Source organism: Ovis canadensis, chromosome 8, assembly GCF_042477335.2.
Source record: "Ovis canadensis isolate MfBH-ARS-UI-01 breed Bighorn chromosome 8, ARS-UI_OviCan_v2, whole genome shotgun sequence".
Taxonomy (NCBI): Eukaryota; Metazoa; Chordata; class Mammalia; order Artiodactyla; family Bovidae; genus Ovis; species Ovis canadensis.
Genome location: NC_091252.1, coordinates 11,977,241 through 11,995,641, shown reverse-complemented (window position 1 = coordinate 11,995,641; position 18,401 = coordinate 11,977,241).

Sequence of the window (18,401 nt, the reverse complement as noted above, 5' to 3'; positions counted from 1 at the left end):
TTTCAATGTGCAGATTCAGATTTTCCAGCCCCAAGAATATTATTTTTTCATGTCCACTTTTTTCTCCCCAAACACCCATGATTTGTTTGCTCGATCTGCTGCCAACCTTTCACCTTTCCCCACATGACTTCTACTTCTTTCATTCTTGTGCTTTAAGATATTTCTTAAAATTAGGCTAATGACCTAGGCTTTCAATGGCCAAACTCTCCTTTGTTTTTTATCTACTGATTAGTCTTAGTTTGAAAATGATTTCTATTTCCATAAATTGTTTTTGTTTTTATTATTACATTTGGTTCTCCTCTGGGGCTTCTGCAATGGCTCAGCAGTAAAGAATGCTCCTGCAATGCAGGAGACACAGGAGACTTGGGTTTTTATCCCTGGGTCATGAAGATAACCTGGAGGAGAAAATGTCAGCCCAATCCAGTATTCTTGCCTGGAGAATCCCATGGACAAAGGAACCTAGCGGGATACAGTCCATGGGATCGCAAAGAGTTGGACATGACTGAGCATGCATATTAGATTTAGATTAAGCTTTCATGATTAATTTTTATTCAGATGATCACTTGTCTCATCTAGCAGTTCCATCTTATAGTGTGTGTTCAAATTGCTGGTCTGACCCTTTTCTTTTAGGCTCTTGGAGCACCATGGAAAGGTAGTTATCCCTGCCAGCACATTGGAGCTTGAAATAGTGGTGGAACTGATGGGAAGCCAGCTGCGATGATCCATTAGCCTTTGGGCTACAGGCTGGATGTCAGCTTCCCCCTGGGGCTCCTTGAAGAAGTCTCTGTACTCTCTATCTGCCTATAGTGTCTTAGCCAATTGAGGGAAAGAAGGATTCTCATTGGCAGTCTTGAAAATTAGGAGACAAAACATATGGAGAAAAGACTCACAGTCCCAGAACTCTGTACATAGCCAACACTCATTTATATATTGGGGTGAAAGGCATGAACTCAGGGACAGGCAAGAACTCAGGCTGACTGCCACCCACATCCTCCATATTAGAATATGCACGAGAAAATACTATAACTAGACAACAGATCAACCCAAGTGGGGACTTCAGCCTGGAGGACAATGAAGAGACAATCATGATGGTGACTCCGTGTGGTATAGGACTTTTGCACACAAGGTCCAAGTGGCACACTTGGCTTCATTTCTTGATTGAAATCCTAACCCTAACCCTAACCCTAACCCTATGTGACATTAGGCATGTATTGAACATCCCTTTGCCTCAGTTTCTTCAACAGTAATATAAAGAATGGGAATAATGGTAGGGCTTGTCCCAGAGTGTGGCTGAAAGAATACTTGCATTAATAAATGGAAAATATTCAGAGGATAATCTGGCACATAGTATTTGCTCAGTAAATGTTACTTCATTATTATTCTATACAATAGTTAAAGAAAACACTGTTTAAGAATAGAAAATATGTGTGCTGGATAAGCACTCTTGAAATAGAGGAGACATTCCATAAGCGAAGTTTTCATATGGTGAATATTAAAGAATCCTGGCAGACCTTTGGTGTGTGGAGGCAAGAAAGGAGAGATACAAATATCCCAAGAGATGGGGTGGGGGGCATCTCCCCATGTCAGATGGGGAGGGAAGGATGAGAGGGATGATCAAGTAATTTAAAGCTCTTTTCCTACTGAAGAGTTGGGAGAGCAGCATTAGAACATTGTAGTGGGGAAAACAAGAATGTGGATAGTACCTTGTTTTTAAAGCAACTGTAGTGACATTTATGTCTGATTAGGAGAGCAGGGAAAGAGAAAAGAACTATCAAGGAAATAGAAAAATCCACCAGAACCTTTAAATTAACATGAGGGAAATAGGAACAAGCAGCAATTCAATCAAACTAACAAAGCCAAGCGGAAGAAAAATAGGGAAACAACAGTGTAAATGAGTAGAAAAGCAATGAAGTAGAAGGGATAAAATCAACAACATAAGACATTGTGCCAAATGTAAATGGACTGAATTCATCCACTAATAGAAATGGCTACTTTGGGCTAAAGAACAAATTCCAGATATGAGTTTACAATGCAGTGTGTATTAAGAGTAAAAACTAACTGCCCCTCTCTCTCTTCCTCCTTGTCTCCCTCTCTCCTTTCAACTCTCCCTTCCCCTCTTTCTCCCTTCTTTCCGTCCATCCCACCTTTCTTCCTTCTTTCCTTCCTTCCAGTAAAAGTGTAAGGCAGCATGAGGAAGTGCAAGCCAAAAGAAAACTAGAATGATAATATTAACATCACACAAAATGAAATTTAAGGTTAAAAACACTTGAATAAACAAGCATATTGTGCAATGATATAAATCTAAGTTGCAGATTCATCATAAAATGACATACATCAAACAACACACTGAAAAGATATACAAAGCAAAAACTGTTGGAAATGCAAAGAAAACCTAATAGAACAATAAGAGTGAAAGATTTTTAAAAATATTTATCTCAGAAATAGATCAAACTATTAGGCAGAAAAATAATAATTTCTTTAGAAAATGATGGATTTGATGTTTGAATCTTCAGTTCAGTTCAGTTCAGTTAATTTCAGTTGCTCAGTTGTGTCTGACTCTTTGCAACCCCATGGACTGCAGCACACCAGGCCTCCTTATCCATCACCAACTCCCAGAGTTTACCCAAACTCATGTCCATTGAGTTGGTGACGCCATCCAACCATCTCATTCTCTGTCATCCCCTTCTCCTCCTGCCCTCAATCTTTCCCATCATCAGGGTCTTTTTTAATGAATCAGTTCTTCGCATCAGGTGGCCAAAGTATTGGAGTTTCAGCTTCAACATCAGTCCTTCCAGTGAACACCCAGAACTGATCTCCTTTAGGATGGACTGGTTGGATCTCCTTGCAGTCCAAGGGACTCTCAAGAGTCTTCTCCAACACCACAGTTCAAAAACATCAATTATTCTGTGCTCAGCTTTCTTTATGGTCCAACTCTCATATACATACATGACTACTGGAAAAATGATAGCCTTGACTAGATGGACCTTTGTTGGCAAAGTAATGTCTCTGCTTTTTAATATGCTGTCTAGGTTGGTCATAACTTTCCTTCCAAGGAGTAAGTGTCTTTTAATTTCATGGCTGCAGTCACCATCTGCAGTGATTTTTGAGCCCCCCAAAATAAAGTCTGCCACTGTTTCCACTGTTTCCCCATCTATTTCCCATGAAGTGATGGGACTGAATGCCACGATCTTAGTTTTCTGAATGTTGAGCTTTAAGCCAACTTTTTCACTCTCCTCTTTCATTTTCATCCAGAGGCTCTTTAGTTTTCACTTTCTGCCATAAGGATGGTGTCATCTGCATATCTGAGGTTATTGATATTTCTCCCAGCAATCTTGAGTCCAGCTTGTGCATCATCCAGCCCAGCATTTCTCATGATGTACTCTGTATATAAGTTAAATAAGCAGAGTGACAATATACATCCTTGACTTACTCCTTTTCCTATTTGGAACCAGTTCTTCAAAAAGAGAATATCTTTTTTAAAAAAATATCTAAGTACAAAGCAATTCATCATTTACTTGGCCACAAAGAAGTTCTTATTAAATTCAAAACAGGGGAGATTTTATAGGATATATGCAGTGTTAAAATTAGAAATAAATGTAAAATGGAGACCTCATCAAAAGCTTAAAGTATTTAAAAATTAATAAATAGTGCTAGATAACACTTGAGCCAAAAAGGAAATGAAAAGAAAAATTATTTTCTAGAAATCACTAAGGAAACTTTTCAAGTTCATTGAAATCTAGAAGCCAGTAGTTCTCTGGAAAAAAAAAATTGTAACATTAGATATCACCATTATTATAAAGTAATGATGAAGCAAAATAATGAGCTACTTACCTTACTGAAATTAAAAATAAAAAGAAACTGGAAATATGGAATATGCTGATACAAAACCTAAACTTAATGAAATAGTTGCTGTTGTTCAGTGTCTAAGTCATATCTGACTCTTATGACCCCATGGACTGCAGCACACTGGCTTATCTGTTCTTCATATCTCCTTGAATTTGCTCAAACTCATGCCCACTGAGTAGGTGAAGCCATCCAACCATCTCATCTTCTGTTGCCCCCTTCTCTTCCTGCCCCTGATCTTTCCGTTTGAGTCTTTTCCAATAAGTCGGTTCTTTGGGTTAGGTGGCCCAAGTATTGGAGCTTCAGCATCAGCATCAGTCCTTCCAATGAAAATTCATGGTTGATTTCCTTTAGGATTGCCTGGCTTGATTTTGCAGTCCAAGGGACTCTCAAGAGTCTTCTCCAGAACAACAGTTTGAAAGCATCAATTCTTTGGCACTCAGTCTTCTTTATGGTCCAACTCTCACATCCATACATGACTACTGGTAAAACCATAGCTTTGACTGGACAGACTTTTGCTGGCAAAGTGATGTCTCTGCTTTTTAATACACTGTCTAGGTTTGTCATAGTTTTCCTTCCAAGTAGCAAATGTCTTTTAATTTTGTGGCACAGTGATTTTGGAGCCCAAGGAAATAAAATCTGTCACTGTTTCCACTGTTTCCTCATCTATTTGCCATGAAGTGATGGGACTGGATGCCATGATCTTCATTTTTTGAATGTTGAGCTTTAAGCCAGCTTTTTCACTCTTCTCTTTCACCCCCATCAAGAGCCTCTTTAGTTCTTCTTCACTTTCTGCCATTAAAATGGTATCATCTGCATATCTGAGGTTGTTAATATTTCTTTTGGCAATCTTGATTCCATTCAGCCTGGCATTTTGCATGATGTACTCTGCATATAAATTAAATAAACAGGGTGACGATATACAGCCTTGACCTACTCCTTCCCCATTTTTGAACCAGTTTGTTGTTCCATGTCTGGTTCTAACTGTTGTTTCTTGACCAGTTATTGAAAGGATAAATGAATCCAAAAGCAGGTGTTTTTGAAACAAACAAACAAAAAAAACCACAAAACTTTGTATTTCCATTAAACTTCACCTAAATATGTGACAAGATCAAATTTTAGCAAAAAAGCAAATGGTTCACTCAAAGTAAGATAATTCCAGGATGGCTTGAAAAAGATAATGCACTAAGACAAGGGCATGACGTAAGAAAAATGAAGAAAGTAACCAGTATCTTCAGGTAGTAACAACAGAGTTGTTATCACTACTCACTCTTGAAGGGACAATGAGAGGAAGCTATAACCAAAACACGGAAGGAGAGAGTTCTGCAGAGGAGCCACCTCCTATAGTTTTCAGTGCAGTCAAAGCCAGCTTGCAGTGACCCTGTAAGGAGAGAGGCAGAGAGTGTATATCTGAGCCTCACTCTACTCTCTCCTTCCCATCTCTAGATGAAATTCCCCATTGGTGAACCCAAGTGAAAGACAACAGAGAGTCCTGGAATTCACTGGTCAGGTCCATCCAGGTCAACATCCTGGGCTACAAAGCCGGGGAAAGAAGAGTGGAGAATTCATATGGAGGGGGAATTAGGGTGTCCAGTACATTACCAGTTCAGAGTGCATGTTCTCAGTCTCAAGCAATGTCACTTACCTATCATATGCTGGGAAATTGTAGATTGCTGCTTAAAAATGAGACAATACAGTGCAGATGATAGCCAATAAAGTATTGATTTAAATCATAATATTGAGGGATTTCCTTTATAGGAGAAAAAAAATAATTGCACAATGATTTTGTTTCATCATCTAATTGAGAAAGTTGTTAGAGTACAATTATATTTTGTTATTGTCAGGAGTGTCACTTTCAGGCTTCCCTGGGGGCTCTGTCATAAAGAATCCACCTGCCAGGGCAGGAGACACGGGTTCGATCCCTGGGTCTGGAAGATCCCGCATGTCTCAAGGAGCTAAGCCCGTGCACCACGATTATTGAGCCTGTGCTCTAGAGCCCAGGAATCGCAACCACTGAAGCCCACGTCCTGTGGAACCTGTTCTCCACAGCAGGAAATGCCACCACAATAAGAAGCCTGTGCACCGCAGGAGTAGCCTCAGTTGCCGCAACGAGAGAGAAGTAAGTCCACACAGCACTGAAGACTCAGCATAGCTAAAAATAAATAAATAAAATAAGCAATTTTAAAAAAAGTGTAACTTGCTTAAAGTTTTAATATAACATAGATATTTCAAGTAAACAATCTCAGCTTCCCCATGTGGTAAAGAGGGAAAGACAGTAGCTTTTATGGTGACTTTTTCTATGTTACTGGTCAGCTCACAGTGCTGGCTTTGGCTGCAACGTGGTTTCCTAGTCACACTGATGTGGCATTGAAGAAAGCCAAGTGTGAAGCACAAATCTGTATTCTAACCAATATTAATCAGCACTGTGGTTTGACATTTTAGGCTGCTATCAACGTTTCACAATGGGCTTCTTTACTCTTGCCAAAGACACTCAGTCATTCTCAACTGCTGCAGGTACTAGGTTACTGGGTGGAACTGAATGAAAGGAAAAGAGAATTAAACATAAGTTTATCTCCCTTGATTTTATTCACATGTGCATCCTCCTTTTTGATTCCATTGTACCAAACAGGGCGATTAATTGACCAGGGCACCATAGCTCTGTTTACAACTTTTATATGTCAGTAATAACACATGAAACATCAGCATTTGGAGGAGGCTGGCGTCTATTCTATTCCTTGGATTTCCTGACCTCCCTTATTTTTATAACTGGTAGCAACTTAATCTGTGATATCAAGCAATAAAATAATAAAAAATAAATGTTGAAAGAAATCTCAGGTATAACCTAGTAAAAACTCTAATTTTAAGGATGATGAAAATGAGATTCAGAAACTTATTAATTAGATTAATTAGATAATTAATCATTAGTGGTCAGAGGGTGAGAAGTCAACACAAAATACTATTATAGAGTACTGTGAACAAACTAGAACTAGAAACCATTTCTCTGTATCCAATTAATAACTTCTTTCACTATTCCCTAATGATTGTTTAAAAAGTATAATTTATAGACAATTTTTATACTTATGTAAAAATATATCTAAGAAAACATTTAAATAAAAATCAAAGAGGTTTTAATAAGGTAGGAGTGTGCTCCTAAAAGTTATATGTATCCTACTCTAACACCCAAAGTAAACTATATTTATATGTCAGAAAAAGTGATGTTATAATTTTTTATAACTTTAAATTAATGTACTTATTTAATGATATAATCTTCTAGTGTTTGAAAAATGGTAGATAATACAGTCTTTTCAAGACTAACATTATTATTGAAAGTGAGGAGAAAAACATTTCAAATATGCTTTCTTTTGGGAGAAAAGAGTTAAATATTTTGCTTTTAATAAAAGAATGGTTAGACTCATGGATTTCGAGAATTGGAAGGGCACATAGAGATTTCTAGTCTAACTCTCTACCCAAAATAGGAATCCCTTTTGCAGTGTCTCTGAGAAGCAGTCCTGTGGTCTCTGCTCACATATTTCCAGTAATAAGAAACACACTCTTTGTGAAGCAGCACTTTTTACCAAAATGTCATAAAATTCTTCCATAATGAGCATAAGTCAGCCACTTCACCCTTAAAATTTTAGCTCAATAGTATTCATTCTTCCCTCTAAAGCAATGGGAAAAAGTTTATCTATTGATTTATTTTTGGTAGTCATTGCACAAATATTTGGAGATTATTATTCCGTCTATTCTAAGTGTTCTCTTTTGCTGCACTATCATTTCAAGTTTCTTTAGTTGTTCCAAATAAAGCATGGCTTTGAGATTCCTAAGCACTTTAGCAGTTCCACTGAATGGAGTGATTTGTCAATGTACACTTAGAAACTGATGTTCACAAAATGATTGTAGGTTTCCAACACCTTATTATATATTACAGATACAGTTTACCAGCTCAAATATCCTTGGTTTATTCTGTTCTTGGGTTAGGGCATTAAGCTTCCAGTACAGTCTTGGCTTATGTTAAACTTGGGGGTAAATAAAATATCTCAGATCTTATCAACATGAACCTTGGCTAAATTATCTCCTGATCCAGTCTTGGGGAATTTTGGTCCATGAAACATAGATGCAGAGCTCTATATTGTCCCTTTCTTTCTTTTTTATTTATTTTATTATTTTAATATAACTTTATTTTAATTGGAGGTTAATTACTTTACAATATTGCATTGGTTTTGCCATACATCAACATGAATTTGCCACAGGTATACATGTGTTCCCCATCTTGAACCCCTCTCCCTCCTCCCTCCCCGTACCATCCCTCTGGGTCCTCCCAGTGCACCAGCCCCAAGCATCCAGTATCATGCATTGAACCTGGACTGGCAATTCGTTTCATATATGATATTATTCATGTTTCAATGCCATTCTCCCAAATCATCCCACTCTCTCCGACTCCCACAGAGTCCAAAAGACTGTTCTACACATCAGTGTCTCTTTTGCTGTCTCGTATATGGGGTTATCGTTACCATCTTTCTAAATTCTATATATATGCATTAATATACTGTATTGGTGTTTTCCTTTCTGGCTTACTTCACTCTGTATAATAGGCTCCAGTTTCATCCACCTCATTAGAACTGATTCAAATGTATTCTTTTTAAATGTCTCTTTCTAATTAATTTTTTCATGATTTGTTTCCAGTGTTCTAGCATTTTGAAGTGACCTCAGTTCAATTCAGTTCAGTCACTCAGTCGTGTCCAACTCTTTGCGACCCCATGAATTGCAGCACACCAAGCCTCCCTGTCCATCACCATCTCCCAGAGTTCACTCAGACTCACGTCCATCGAGTCCGTGATGCCATTCAGCCATCTCATCCTCTGTCGTCTTCTTCTCCTCCTGCTCCCAATCCCTCCCAGCATCAGAGTCTTTTCCAATGAGTCAACTCTTCTCATGAGGTGGCCAAAGTACTGAAGCTTCAGCTTTAGCATCATTCCTTCCAAAGAAATCCCAGGGCTGATCTCCTTCAGAATGGACTGGTTGGATCTCCTTGCAGTCCAAGGGACTCTCAAGAGTCTTCTCCAACACCACAGTTCAAATGCATCAGTTCTTCAGCGCTCAGCCTTATTCACAGTCCAACTCTCACATCCATACATGACCACTGGAAAAACCATAGCCTTGACTAGACGGACCTTAGTCGGCAAAGTAATGTCTCTGCTTTTCAATATGCTATCTAGGTTGGTCATAACTTTCCTTCCAAGGAGTAAACGTCTTTTAATTTCATGGCCACAGTCACCATCTGCAGTGATTTTGGAGCCCAGAAAATAAAGTCTGACACTGTTTCGACTGTTTCCCCATCTATTTCCCATGAAGTGATGGGACCAGATGCCATGATCTTCGTTTTCTGAATGTTGAGCTTTAAGTCAACTTTTTCGCACTCCTCTTTCACTTTCATCAAGAGGCTTTTTAGTTCCTCTTCACCTTCTGCCATAAGGGTGGTGTCATCTGCATATCTGAGGTTATTGATACTTCTCCCGGCAATCTTGATTCCAGCTTGTGTTTCTTCCAGTCCAGCATTTCTCATGATGTACTCTGCATATAAGTTAAATAAGCAGGGTGATAATATACAGCCTTGACATACTCCTTTTCTTATTTGGAACCAGTCTGTTGTTCCATATCCAGTTCTAACTGTTGCTTCCTGACTCGCATACAGATTTCTCAAGAGGCAGGTCAGGTGGTCTGGTATTCCCATCTCTTTCAGAATTTTCCATGGTTTATTGTGATCCACACAGTCAAAGGCTTTGGCATAGTCAATAAAGCAGAAAATAGATGTTTTTCTGGAACTCTCTTGCTTTTTCCATGATCCAGCGGATGTTGGCAATTTGATCTCTGAGCTGACCTAGACAGTGACAAAGTTTGGTGGGTGTCTGGGGCTTGTCCCATGTGAGGATAGGCCCTTGTGTGGTATCTAGTGAAAACTTTAGCTCCTTGCAAGTGGGCTTGAATGGGAGAACATTCTAGTCTTTAAGGGACTACACTGATAGGGACAAGGAGGTATTAAAAGGTGAACAATACAAGGGAAAATGTGAAAAGCTTCCTAGGACAAAGTCTGTGTGTGCTCAGTTGCTCAGTCATGTCTGACTCTTTGTGACCCCATGGACTGTAGCCTACCAAGCTCCTCTGTCCATGGAATTTTCCAGGCAAGAATATTGGAGTGGGTTGCCATTTCTTACCCCAGGGGATCTTCCTGACCCAGTCTTGAGTGTTCATTGGAAGAACTGAGGCTGAGGCTGAAACTCCAATACTTTGGCCACCTCATGTGAAGAGTTGACTCATTGGAAAAGACTCTGATGCTGGGAGGGATTGGGGGCAGGAGGAGAAGGGGACGACAGAAGATGAGATGGCTGCATGGCATCACCGACTTGATAGACGTGAGTCTGAGTGAACTCTGGGAGATGGTGATGGACAGGGAGGCCTGGTGTGCTGCGATTCATGGGGTCGCAAAGAGTCGGACACGACTGAGTGACTGAACTGAACTGAATAAACTACATATTCCATTAAATTTTTTGTTAAATAACCAATAGCACACATTAATTGTTGGGAGCAACTGTAGCATGTTCCATGCTCATTTTTATTCATGTTATAAAAATTACCTTATACATGGTCTGTATGAAGAATTATTTTTTTATCCCATGCCTTTATGTTCTTAGGAAGACCTCAGAAATACTTTTTTGCAAAATCCTTGAATATTATTAATTCATTAAGTACACATTTGCCTAGCTGAGAATATGGTTTGGGTAGAATCATGCATGCTGAGTTACAGCAATAAATAAAATAGATAAAAGTTCCTGCTTTCATAAAACATACATTACAGTGTATTGTCTATGTGTGTGTCCATGTGTGTGAATGCAAGTGTGTGCATGTGTGTTGGGAGTGAAGATAAAGAAACAATGCAAAATTTTAAAAACTCATATCACGTTTCTAAGGCTTTGAGATGAAGAAAAGTAAAGTAGGGTAAGAAATAGGATGGGGAGGTCCCATGTGCTGTTGTAAGTTAATGTAGAAGAGAGCTTGCTGGAAGAGATGAGATTTGGGCAGAACTGAATGATATGAAAGAATGAACCATAAATATCCCTGGAAAAGAACATTTTAGGCAGAGCAAAGAGCATTGCTATGGGCTGAATTGTATCTTTTCCATATTCCAGGGTTGAGGTTCTAACTTCCAACACCTTGGGATGTGACTGTATTTGTAGATACAATCTTTAAAGAAGCAAGTAAGGTAAAACAAGGTCATATGGATGGTCTCTAATCCAGTATGATTGCTGTCTTTATGAAAAGTGGGAAATGGACGCACACAGAGATGGCCATGAAGTATATGGGAAGGGTAGTGTCTGTGAGCCAATGAGAGGGGTCTCAGGACAAACCAAACCTCGATCCTGTCCTTCCAGCCTCCAGAACTGTGAGGAATCGATTTCTATTGTTTAAGCCACCAAGACTTTGGTATTTTATTCTGGCAGCCCAAGCCAACTAACACAAGTGTATCACCTGGCAAGAGCTTGTATGTCTGATGAATGGCAGGTAGATCAGGTGAGAAAAGGGAATAGTGAGGGTAGGACATAGGACTGGAAAGGAAGACGAGGGCTGGGTCACGTGGGTTTCATAAGTGTGCAGAGATTTTTGCACAGGGGATTTGACATGAGTGACCCACCACTAAACAAGGACAATCTGACTGCAGCATGAAAAGCTGATTTTGCAGGGCTGGAGCAGAAGCGGAGGACTGATTCCCAGGCACGTGCTGTAGCCCACATGGACGAGGACATGGCTTGGACCTGGCTGCTGGTGGTGGAGAAGGTGAGCACTCAATAGATCTTGCTGGAAGTTTTTCTGTGTCAAGAAAAGAAGAAAAATGTGAATCCTATGTTTTGTTCCTAAGAGGGCGAATGTTGATTCTATTTTCTGAGGTGGGAAAACTTGGAAGACTTATCCCAACCCTTGAATGTAGCGTGCTGTGTTAATATAACTTAACTTGCTTTGTTATCTTAAGTGCAACAAGAAATGTTTTCCTTTTACTTAAAATATTTTAGGGGTAATATTTGTAGGAAATGCAAAGAATACAAGAGCAAACGGCAATAATCTACGTTTGAAACTTCACTCCTCAGAGCTGAGTTCTGTTAACAGGTCAAGGTGCATCTTTCTGGATGTTTTTAAAAAGTGTTTTGAATTAATCTGTATGTGTGCATGTGTGTGTCTCACTGTCTCTCCACACATTCACACACTTAACACTGGTTTATATCATAATAAAAACATGACAAAATTCTCAAAAATTATAGAATTCAATGGAACATGCATTTATTGCTTCTCTTTTTTTTTCTAATAACTTTAAGGGAGCTTGTTAGAATTATGTGTAGAAGGTCAGATAGTGGGTGGTAAAACCACCACTTTGAGGAAAAAAAAAGAGGGACATTCTCAAATGGCAGTATTTAATGTTATTCTGGGCTTAAGGTTCTGGATCTTTGTTTTCACTTGGATTTGGTTTTTATTAAGGTCAATTTTGTTCAGTGTATTTAAGTGCTATTTGTTCATAATTTTACAAATGGATCATTTTGGGGGCCTGGTGAAAAATTATAAATATCAATCAATTGTTAATTTATTACTTGACTATTATTATTAAACACTAGGTACTTTTACATAGTCATCTATTTTTTTTCTGACATTTTTATATGACTAAACCAAATGTGAACAAGGCAGTTCAAAAATCCAAATGTACTTGTTGAATTAACCAAGTCTCCAGATGGGAAAAACAGAAAGGAACAGATTCCATATAAAACATGCAAAGGAAAGGACAAAATAATGTTACATTCTTCATCTGAAATAGTTTAACAGATTAAAGTTTGTAACCCGTGTGTGAGCTCAGTCTCTCAGTTGTATCTGACTCTTTGCGACCCCATGGACAGCAGCATGCCAGGCTTCCCTGTCCATCACCAACTGCCGGAGCTTGCTCAAACTCATGTCCATTGAGTCAGTGATGCCATCCAGCCATCTCATCCTCTGTCGTCCCCTTCTCCTTCCACCTTCAGTCTTTCCCAGCATCAGGGTCTTTTCCAGAGTCAGTTCTTTGTACCAGGGGGCCAAAGTATTGGAGTTTCAGATTCAGCATCAGTCCTTCCAAAGAATATTTAGGACTGATTTCCTTTAGGATAGACTGCTTAGATATCCCTGCAGTCAAGGGACTCTGAAGAGTCTTCTCCAAAACCACAGTTCAAAAGCATTAATTCTTTGACGCTCAGCTTTCTTTATAGTCCAACTCTCACATCCATACATGACTACTGGAAAACCATAGCTTTGAGTAGACACACCTTTGTTGGCAAAGTAACATCTCTGTTTTTTATTTTTTATTTATTTATTTTTTTCATCTCTGCTTTTTAATATGCTGTCTAGGTTGGTCATAGATTTTCTTCCACGGAGCAAGCGTCTTTTAATTTCATGGCCGCAGTCAGCATCTGCAGTGATTTTGGAGCCTAAGAAAAGAAAATCTGTCACTGCTTCCACCGTTTCCCCATCTATTTGCCATGGAGTGATGGGACTGGATGCCATGATATTAGTTTTCTGAATGTTGAGCTTTAAGCCAACTTTTCACTCTCCTCTTTTCACTTTCATCAAGAGGCTCTTTGCTTCTTTCCTTTCTGCCATAAGGGTGGTGTCATCTGCATATCTGAGGTTATTGATATTTCTCTTGGCAATCTTGATTCCAGCTCGTGCTTCATCCAGCCCAGCATTTCGCATGATATACTCTGCATATAAGTTAAATAAGCAGAGTGACAATATACGACCTTGCTGTACTCTGTTCCCAATTTGGAGCCAGTTTGTTGTTCCATGTCCAGTTCTAACTGTTGCTTCCTGACCTGCATACAGATTTCTCAGGAGGCGGGTCAGGTGGTCTGGTATAGCCACCTCTTAAAGAATTTTCCACTTTGTTGTGAAATACACAGTCAAAGACTTTGATTTAGTCAATAAAGCAGAAATAGATGTTTTTCTGGAACTCTCTTGCTTTATCAATGATCCAGCAAATGTTAGCAATTTGATCTCTTGTTCCTCTGCCTTTTCTAAAACCAGCTGGAACATCTGGAAGTTCACGGTTCATGTACTGTTGAATCCTAGCTTGGAGAATTTTGAGCATTACTTAACTAGCGTGTGAGATGAGTGCAATTGTGCAGTAGTTTGAACATTCTTTGGCATTGTCTTCCTTTGGGATTGGAATGAAAACTATCCAAATCCTGTGGCCACTGCTGAGTTTTCCAATTTGCTGGCATATTGTACGTAGCACTTTCACAGCATCATCTTTTAGAATTTGAAATAGCTCAACGGGAATTCCATCACCTCCACTAGCTTTGTTTGTACTGATGCTTCCTAAGGCCCACTTGACTTCACGTTCCAGGATGTCTGGCTCTAGGTGAGTGATCATACCATTATGGTTACCTAAGTCATTAAGATCTTTTCTGTACAGTTCTTCTGTGTATTCTTGCCACCTTTTCTTAATATCTTCTGCTTCTGTTAGGTCCATACCATTTCTGTCCTTTATTGTGCCCATTTTTGCATGAAATGTTCTCTTGGTATCTCTAATTTTCTTGAAGAGATCTCTAGTCTTTTCCACTGTATTGTTTTCCTCTATTTCTTTGCACTGACCGCTGAGGAAGTCTTTCTTATCTCTCCTTGCTATTCTTTGGAACTCTGCATTCAAATGGGTATATCTTTCCTTTTCTCCTTTGACTTTCACTTCTCTTCTTTTTTCAACTTCAGACCTTTCTGTAAGACCTCCTCAGACAACCATTTTGCCCTTTTGCATTTCTTTTTCTTGGGGATGATCTTGATCACTGCCTCCTGTACAATGTAATGAACCTCCATCCATAGTTCTTCAGGCACCCTGTCTATCAGATCTCATCCCTGAATCCACTTGTCACTTCTGGTGGCTCAGACAATAAAGTGCCTGTCTGCAATGCAGGAGACCTGGGTTCAATCCCTGGGTTGGGAAGAGCTCCTGGAGAAGGAAATGGCAACCCACTCTAGTACTCTTGCTTGGAAAATCTCATGAATGGAGGAGCCTGGTAGGCTATAGTCCATGCAGTCTCAAAGAGTCAGACAGGACTGAGTGACTTCACTTCACTTCACTTCTACTGAATAATCATAAGGGATTTAATTTTGGTTATACCTGAATGGTCTAGTGGTTTTCCCTACTTTCTTCAATTAGTCTGAATTTGGCAATACCGTATAGAGTTTCTCCATCTTGATTCATAGACCTAACATTTCAGGGATTGCAATATTGCTCTTTACAGTGTCGGACTTTATTTCCATCACCAGTCACATCCACGTCTGGGTGTTGTTTTTGCTTTTGTTCCATCTCTTCATTCTGTCTGGAGTTATTTCTCCACTGATCTCCAGTAGCATACTGGGCACCTACCGATCTGGGGAGTTCATCTTTCAGTGTCCTATCTTTTTGCCTTTTCATACTCTTCATGGGGTCCTCAAGGCAAGTGGTTTGCCATTCCCTTCTCCAGCAGACCATGTTTTGTCAGAACTCTCTACTGTGACCCATCCATGTTGGGTGTCCCTACTCGGCATGGTTCATAGTTTCATTGAGTTAGACAAGGCTGTGGTCCATGTGATCAGTTTGGTTAGTTTCCTGTGATTGTGGTTTTCATTCTATCTGCCCTCTGATGGATAAGGGCAAGAGGCTTTTGGAAGCTTCTTGACTGGGTCTTGGCTGGTGGGCGGGGAGGGCATGCTCAGTAAATCTTTAATCCTATTTTCTGTTGGTGAGTGGGGCTGTGTTCCCTCCCTGTTGTCTGACTTGAGGGCAAACTATGGTGGAGGGAATGAAGATACAGGTGACCTCCTTCAAAAGGCCCCATATATGTACTCTTGCACTCAGTGCCCAACCATGCAGCAGGCTACCGCCGACCTATGTCTCCACCAGAGACTCCTGGACACCCATGGGCAGGTCTGGGCCAGCCTCTTGTGCTGTCACTGCTCCTTTTTCCTGGGTCCTGGTGCACACAAGGTTCTGTTTGTGCCCTCCAAGAGTCCATTTCCCGAGTCATGTGTATGTTCTGGTGGCTCTGTGGTGGGGTTAATGGCAATCTCCTCCAAGAGGGCTTCTGCCATACCCAGGTCTACTGCACCCAGAGCCCCCCGCCCTTGTGGCAGGCCACTGCTGACTCATACCTCTGCGCGAGACACTCAGACACAGCTCTGTCTCAGTCTCCGAGGGGCCTCTGGGTTCTGGTGCACACGTTTGTTTGAGCCCTCCGAGTGTCTCTGGTGGGTGTGGGGTTTGATTCTAAACTTGATTGCATCTCTCCTGCCATCTTCCTGGGGCTTCTCCTTTGCCCTTGGATGGGGGGTATCTTTCTTCAGTGGGATCCAACATTCTCCTGTTGACAGTCATCCAGCAGTGAGTTGCAGTTTTGGAGTTCTCACAGGAGACGAGTGCAGGACCTTCTGCTCTGCCATCTGCAATGCAATGTGTGTAGTCACTATGTGGTTAAGCACCACAGAAAAGCACTGTAACATGTTCTGTGTAATGCTGGAATAGAGGTTCTCCAACCTCTGATTCTCCATAGTGCACTCTGTCCTGTTCTTCTCAATTCCCAAGAACAAATGAGCAAAATGCTTTCAAAGGGAATGAGCAGATTCAGCGGACCAAATACAGCTCTATGTATCCATGGGAAGGAAAGATAGATAATATAACTTGTATGGGGTCTTTGGGAAGAGAAGTGATGTATCATCTATGCCAGTTTAACTGTGATAGCTTTTAATGATGACATCTAACAGTCCTTACATCCTTATAATGATGAATGTTATCATTACATTGTGTAAACAAGCAGACAGACCCACAGACATGAAGTGATCTACTCTAGTTCTTATGTTGAGTAAATTGCAGAACAGGGAGGAATACCGACCCATTGGATCTCAAAGACCAGCTTCCTTCCTCCATGATCCTGTACCTGCTGCTCTGTGTCAGAACACCCAACTGGGGTCCACAGAGCATTCATCAGTGATGAGTTTCACATGTATGTCACCTTTAGCTCTTTTATATTAAAATATTTTAAAATTGTATTTCATAGTTCCATAACTGGCCTATAATAGTCTTAATCATTTTAATGTTTCCATCCTCTAGCCCAGCTCTTTATAGAGTAGATGTGAAATGGGCCTTATTTGATAGTCTAGCAGGCTACAGTCCATGGGGTCATGAAGAGCTGGACACGGCTGAGCAACTTGCACTTCCAGTGAAGGTTATTCTTTCGGCATCCCCAAGAGAGAGAAAGATTGTTTAAAATAATAAAAGATGATTTTCGTTAGAAACTACATCTTATATACACACATCATACACCTTAGTTTAATACACACAATGAAAGTAAAACAGAAACATGAAAAACTTCTACTTAGAAATGTAAAGGTGAAATCAATAGTTCTCAAGTTGTATATAAAGAGGTTATAAGCAGTTCCTGAGAGTTAAATAATTTCCCTTATTGGCTTATCTTTTTCTGTGTTGAAAGAGGCTAAAAATTTTGTTATTTTAAATTATTTCTCAGTAATGGTACAATTTATTATTCTTCTCCTAGCTGCCAATGATTTAATTTGAAAACAGTTACAAAATGTGATGGTTTATTGCTATACATATATTTTTCTGTCCAAATATTAAAACTGGCATATATAACAACACAAATTTTGAACTTTTCTTCATTTCTTTATGTTTAGCTAAATAGAGCTTATCTAGGACACAACTGAAAACATTTATACAGGTTAATTGTAATAAAAGATAGCCAGATTTCTAATTTTGCAATGTCACATTCAGCAGTTGAATACTATTTAGATTATATTGTTATTTGTTCACTAGGTCATGTCTGGCTCTTTGTGATCCCATGGACTCCGGCTTGCTGGGCTTCCCTGTCCTTCATTATCTCCTGGAGTTTGTTCAAATTCATGTCCATTGACTTAAATTATATATTACTTCTGGTAACATATAATCTAAGGTTTTATGGTACTTGCAAATAGTTCATATATCTACTATATGTTTCTCACAGATAATCTCCTCCTGGCTATAGGAAGCTTTCCTCTAAAGACAGTTTTGGTGTCAAGCAGGACTGATTTTTTTTCTTGACTTCTTAAAACTGGAAAATTGGGGCTAATATTTTTAAGATAATTAATAAATTAATTTCTTTTGTAATTCCTAGTTTCAACTAATTTAAAAATTTCTTTATGAAGATCTTTTTATAGTTATTAATATTTTGTTATATATAATAATTTTATTTGTTAATATTGTTAATGATTACAGTCATTAACATTTATGTATTGAGTGCTTAATATCCCTGAGAACTCTGCTTTAAAAGTTTTTCCACAAGACAAGGGTGCCCACTTTCACCGCTACTATTCAACATAGTTCTGGAAGTTTTGGCCACAGCAATCAGAGCAGAAAAAGAAATAAAAGGAATCCAAACTGGAAAAGAAGAAGTAAAACTTTCACTGTTTGCAGATGACATGATCCTCTACATAGAAAACCCTAAAGACTCCACCAGAAAATT